This window comes from Apium graveolens, chromosome 1 (assembly GCF_009905375.1).
Source record: "Apium graveolens cultivar Ventura chromosome 1, ASM990537v1, whole genome shotgun sequence".
In the NCBI taxonomy this organism is placed as follows: Eukaryota; Viridiplantae; Streptophyta; class Magnoliopsida; order Apiales; family Apiaceae; genus Apium; species Apium graveolens.
The window spans coordinates 23,406,430-23,413,640 of NC_133647.1; positions in this window are offsets into that span (position 1 = coordinate 23,406,430).

The window sequence follows — 7,211 nt, forward strand, 5'->3', positions numbered from 1 at the left end:
TGCAGAACGTAGATGGACTCCGAGGACTCCGACAAAAATGTGGACTCCATAGAACTCAACCCATGATTGATATTAGTTTCTAGTTTCTAGTTTAAAATTGGTTTATATTTGATCATCTCCATATATATATATTAATTTTTTAATGATAGAACCTTTCATTATGTTGTGTTAACAAGAATTTCAAGGTGCAATTTTTAAACATTCTTATTAAATTCGAAAAATTAATATTTTTCCGAAACTTTTTACTTGATAAGTTATGTAAATAAATTTGAAGCACATATTTTTATTTTAATTCAAATATTAAACGTATATGATATTCGCAGCTCTAAATTTTTTATCATGGGAGTCTAGTGTCAATTTATTGGTGAAATGTACTTTTTATGGATTTTAAAAATGTAATTTACATAATATTTCTATTGTTGTTTATTTCATAAAAAACAAATTACAATACTTTCATTCAAAAATAAATGAAAAAAATTTAATAGATGATAAATGATTTTTCACACGGAAAATGGCAACTCGAAAGAATACGAATATAAGTTTAAGAATGACCCATTTGAGAGGGAATTGATTCAATTGAATATTAAATTTATTTATTTGTTTGGTTCGAGAGATTTCACCATAATTTTTGTAATAGAGTTCTGAATTTTAAAGTTATTCTATTTCTTCCTAGTTTTTATATTTTTGTACTTATACATTAAGTTATTATTATATATTTTATTTAACCTTGCCAATTTTGTTATAATATAATATATTTTACAAAATATCTATCGGTGTTTTTATATATATGTTCTTTATTGTACTAAATTTTAATAGACCATTTGATTCCTTAATTAAATTTTGTGATTTTTTGGATATATTTTTTAATTTTTTTATTTTCATATAATTATACATATTCTATTTAGATGTTTGACGTGCCTTGTTATGACATATGGGTCAATATTAACTTTTTAGTTGTATGAATTTTGTTTACACTATAATTTTGTAATTTTTTTTAATATTTTCACATAATGTTTACATGATCACTTTACTTTTCTTTATTTTTTTACTCAAAATTTTGTGGTTTGATCAAAAATTGAAAAGTTGTTTGGATTTGCATATTACGTACTATCTTTTGAAAGATTTTTAAGGTGTGTTTTTAAACATTTTTATAAATTTGAAAATTAATATTTTTTATAATTTTTTTAGGTAGACAAATGTTGTAAATCTATCCCTTATACATATATGATTTTCATAATTATAAAAATGATAACATGGAAGTAAAATGTGCATTTTTTGGTGAATACCCATTTTTACGGATTAAAAAAATGTAGTTTTACATAATATTTTTTTTATTTGGTTTGATTATTATAAAAATACATTTATTTTATTTTTGATTTATAAAATTCTTTGAAAGAAATAAATAGAAGATAAAGGGTTTTTGACCCAGGTACCTTAAAAAATAAATAACCCTTAATAATTAAAATCCTAAAATAATAAAATAATTATGATAAAATAATTACTTTATATAATATAATCAAACTCCAACTAATATTTAACAAAATTCCTATCTACAAAGTTATATATCATTACCAACATTTATACATACCACAAAAATCCTAAAATATAGAATTTTCAAATTAAGAAATATTCGGCAATAGTCAAACCTTCAACTAAACTTTTATATAACATATTTATACAAAGAATACAATTAAAATCATCATAATTATATTTATAACATAATAAACTATGTAATATATTTTAAATAATTTTAATTATAATTAATCTTATAACCATATATGAAAAACTAAAAACTATCAAAAAAATAAACCTAACCTATCAAAAGATACATCTTTAAAAAAGTGAAAAATATAAATAAATTAACAAATAATAATAATTTATAAGATATATAAACATTGTAACTATAATATCCCATAATTTTTAAAATAATATTTATAATTAAAATAATAGAAAAAATAAATTAAAATTTGATGAAAATTAGAATTTTAAATTTAGTTAGTATAATGTGTCTAAAATATAGAATTACAGTTTTATTTATTACAACATTCTAGAAATCTTTTTTGGAAGCTGTTATACCCAAAATTTGGTATAAACGTTATTCAGGTGAAAATCAGATAGAATAGTCAAAATTGAGGTATAAATGCATAAAATTAAGGAATAGATAAGACTACCTTTCTTATAAGGAAAGAAAGTTGGCGCGCCCTATAGAAAGTGAAGGATGTGCCCTGAATTTTGAATGACACCTTATTGATTGAAAGAAGGATATTAAGGAATTAACTATTCTTCCCTTGGAGAAGTTTAGGGTGCGCCCTAAGTTGGATAATGGCTAGAGAAGAGTCTTGACAAGGTTATGTGGACGAGTTCTTTGGGAGATTCAAGGAAGATGGAGATCATTATTACTAACATATTTGATGCAGGTACCCTATTGAAGAACTCCTTCCTGTAGTGCATCTACAAGAAGGCGGTGTCCATGGTCAAAGACCTCCAGGGGTATGCCTGGACGGAAGGCCTCCTCCTGTAGTCAATGAGTATCCTCATTGGAGATGTGGTGTAAATTCTGGTGTATGCTTTGGGAGCTCTGCCTCTATAGTCAATGGGTGTCCTCGTTGGGAGAATTCGGAGTATCCTGCACTTTTCACCTAAAAGATTGGGATCACTTGTCCTGTAATATATTAGGGGCTACTTATCGAGGGACAAGGATGCGTCCAACATTTGGGGTGAACCACGGCTATACCTGCGTCCACGGACTAGAGAAATAGCTGGTAGCGGAGGGTTATCTTTGGTCAGGGAGATGCCTTATCCGTGAAGTCTCGAAGTCACGGATGAGCCTTGGGCCTTTGTGGTTGGGCCTTATCAGCGGACATTCCTAAAGCTAGTAGAAGACGGTTTCCAGTGGGTTTCCCATTGGGCCTCGGGGCAAGAGATGTAAGCCCATTAGGTTTCTTGTTCCCCAAGAACTATGGTGGCTTAATTCCCTATAAATAGGGATACGTAAGAAAATTGCCAGGGGTCAGAAGCGAGAGCGTAAAGAAGCCACCACTAATCCTAAGCAATCTCAGCCACCAAAAATCATCACCACCACACACTGTTCATACTTCCCGACGAACACTGTTCATCGGATCCACCGGTTACTGTTCACGTTTCTGACGAAAAACCACCATCACAGATTTTGTTTCCGGCTACAAACCTCTAACTTTGTTGCTACCAAATTCCTTCATCAATAAATTGGCGCTAGAAGGAGCGGCTAATCAAGATCTGCATCTAGGAGGAAAGATGTCTCAATACCGTGATGGAAGTTTTTATGATGAAAGCTCTGAAGAAGAATCTGATCATGGTTATGACCACCATGAACCCTACGTTCCACCCATGACTGATCGCCCCCTTCCAGATGTTGGGGGTCAGCCGCCTATGATGATCAGCAACGCTGATTTATTGGAATAATTGTATCACATGGGAGATGCTCTGAACAGTTTCAACTAAAGGCTGAGCACCGTGGAGCGACGCAAGACCAAAAGGGACCATCTCCATAACCATACTGCTCCTGCACCTGGGAAGGCTCCCATGACTGATAGAGATGTCTTGGCCGGTCGCGGTCGAAATGAAGGTGGACGTGTGTCAATAACCCCGCGATGTCTAAATTGTTCCAACGATGCATCCCCGATCGTCGAGAAATACTACGGGCATATAACCGGGGGGCTACTCACCCGCACCGATCCGGGCGTAGTCTTAAGGAATGTTAGCAAGCTGAGTCCATGTTGGACAATGAGCAGCGAGGCTTCACGGCTTTAAAGAATCGCTTGGGGATCCGTTTAGGCGATAAAGATCTAAGGATGTTGCTGCTAGAATGGCAAAAAGAGGCTGATCGCGGAGATGTGACACCCCATGGTTCGACGCGTGTGCCCCTGAATTCCCATAAGAACAAGGAGTGGCACCGGGATCATGAGAGGGCTCCACCTCGCGGATCGGTGGACCGGTATGATCGAGGATATGAAAGTGACCTTTGGAGGAGACCCCAATAGAGGGGAAGAGGCGAAGGTCGAGGTAGATAATTAGATGGACATCGCCGTTGGTATAACCGAGCAGAAAGCGATAACTATGCCGAATATGATGATCACAGGGATGTGGCAAATTATGATCATGAGATGGCTTGGGGCCGAGGTCAAGGAGAAAATCTTGGGGGAGATCAAGGTGAAACCCAGAAGTGATTGTGATACCTAAGATGCCTAGAACATCAACCAACAACAAGCTCCTCCAACTGGAAATCAGGAAGGTACCTCCGCCTCAGCCCCAAGGACCACAGCCTCACATGCAAACTATCCCTGGTGTGGGAACCTTCAATGTGGATGATCTGAAAAGGCTGTTTAACCACTTGGAAGGCAGATTAACGGCCACGGCCGAAATTCCTTCTCTATTCTCTATGGCAGTAAAAGAGGCACAATTGCCGGCCGGATGTCGCAACACTACTAGCGATCTCCATTTCCATGGAAGCTCAGATCCTGTGGAATTCTTGGGCCGATTCAATATAAAGATGAACGTGTATCAAGTCCCATACTTGGCTCAATGTCGGCTCTTGGCGGCGACTTGTAGGGAGAGCGCCCAACAATGGTTTCAGAAGCTCGGACCGGGAGTGATCACTTCCTGGGACCAAATGAAGATCCTATTCCTGACCAAGTTCCAAGCCGCGGTGAGGTATGCTCCCTCTGTTACAACTCTTGCCAACGTTAAGCAAAGGGAAAATGAAAGTTTGACGTCTTACTTTAAAAGATTCAATACTGAGTCAACCAGCGTAAGAGGGGCTTCAGATGAAGCTTTGAAAAGCTTTTTGATAGCAGGGCTAAGGGTCGGCTCGGATTTCTGGAAGAATTTACAGGGACCCGGCAACTCAAGCGGATGTCTTTGCTTTGGCAGAATCATTTAAAGCCATAAAGCAGTCTCTGGCAGAAGTGCAACCGACTTCACAAGCAAGTCAGATAAGCAAAGCAAGGAAGAGAGACAGGTCTCCAAGCCCGAGATATAGAAGGAATAGTCAATGCCCAAATCGGGTAAATGCCATGACCACGAGGAGGGAATGGAGCCCTCCCTCGAGCTATGACCATAAAGCAAGTAGGTATACACTTTTGGCCACGTCTATTGAACATATCTTTGAGGTAAACAAGAATAGAGGGCTTTTTAGAAAGCCTGAGGCTCTGTCATCATGGAAAAGCACAGATAAGAAAAAATATTATGAATACCATGAGTCATCTGGACACAATACACATGAGTGTCGGCAACTAAAGGAAGAGATCAAAGCTCTTCTCAAGAAAAGATATCTTGGCAAATGGGTAGTTAAAGAAGTAAGGAGGCATAAGGATGGCGCCGACAGGGCCAAGCAAGAGGGAGGTCGAGCAACGAAGCTCTGGAGGAAAATAAGTTCGTCAGGGATGGAAGCATCCGAGACATCTATGGAGGAGATCCTAGGATGGAATGTAGTAACAGAGTGTTGGCAAGGTACGCAAGGGAAGCCCGGTTCAGACCTCTAACCAATATCCATAGGGTGGAAACTCGGCCACCCAAAGTATTTAAGGGCGAGTTCATGGACATCACCTTCGGAGTAGCAGACGCCCGGTGGGTACATCACCCCCACAATGATGCACTGGTCATTTCCATCCAGATCGGGACCAAGAATATTCATAGAGCCTTCGTAGACAACGGAAGCTCGGGAAACATCTTCTACTACAGCACCTTTAAGAAAATGGGGCTACCGGATCGGGACATGTCGGGAGAAGACTCTTGGGTCTATGGTTTCTCTGGTGCAGGAGTTAGAGTGATGGGATCAAACCGATTGTCGGGTACCTTAGGGGAAAGTCCACTGTCAGTCACGAAGATGCTCGAGTTCAAGGTTCTAAATCAAGAGTCATCCCATAACGTGCTGCTAGGATGACCTTTTCTCAGGGAAATGAGGGTCATCACTTCAGTCCACCACCTTACCATCAAGTTTCCAACCCCTAATGGTGTGGGCAGCATAAAGAGCTCTCAATATGACTCTCGGGAATGCTACAGGCAAGCTATGAGGGGCTTTAGGAGAAAGGATTCCCACAACGAAGATGCATCGAATGATGAGAGAGAGAAGAGCATCATTTATAAATTATAAAGGGAATAATTGATAGAACATAAATATTAATAATCCAAATGTCTTTAACTAAAATATCATAGTGTTATCTCTAGGTCACAAACACTAACATTCTATGATAAGATCATTTTGTGAAGAGAAAGGGATTATGCATGAGTTTTCAGCAGCAAGAACTCCACAACAAAATGGAGTGGTGGAAAGAAAGAACAGATTTCTTATTGAAGCTTCAATGACAATGCTAGAAGAATCAAAGTTACCAACATATTTTTGGGCTGAAGCTGTAAATATTGCATGATACACTCAAAATATTTCTTTGGTTAATCAAGCAAAATGCATGAAACCTTACCAATTGTTCAAGAACAGGAATCCAACACTGAACTTTCTTCATTTCTTTGGTTGTAAATGCTATATCTTAAGGAATCAAACTGATCGGCATGGGAACTCTATCAAATGGATGTTAAAAGTGTCTTTCTAAATAGAGATTTGGAGGAGGAAGTCTATGTCAGTCAGCCTCCTAGTTTTGAAGATCCAAATTTTCCAGAATATGTCTACTATCTTTTGAAAGCACTTTATGGACTGAAGCAAGCACCTAGAGCCTGTTATGATACTTTGTCAAAGTTTCTCTTAGAAAATCACTTCACTGGAGGTACTGTTGACAAAATCTTATTCTTTAGAAATGTTAATGGCTCTAGTATACTTGTTCAAATTTATTTAGATGATAATATATATGGCTCTAAAGATGAAAAACTCTGCAAAAAATTTGCCAAATTGATGCAAAGTAAATATGAAATGAGCAAGATTAGGGAACTAACTTACTTTCTTGGTTTACAAGTTAAGCAAGTTAGTGATGGAATATTCATTACTCAAACCAAATATATCTATGATCTTTTGAAGAAGTTTGATCTAATAGATTGCACATCTGCAAAAACTCCCATGGCCACTGCAACTAAACTTGAATTAAACACTACTGAAAAGTCTGTGGATATTTCAAGCTATAGAGGCATGGTTGGCTCACTTTTATATTTAACAGCTAGTAGGCCAAGTATAATATTTGCTACTTGTCTTTGTGCTAGATTTCAGGATAATCCTATAGAATTTCATT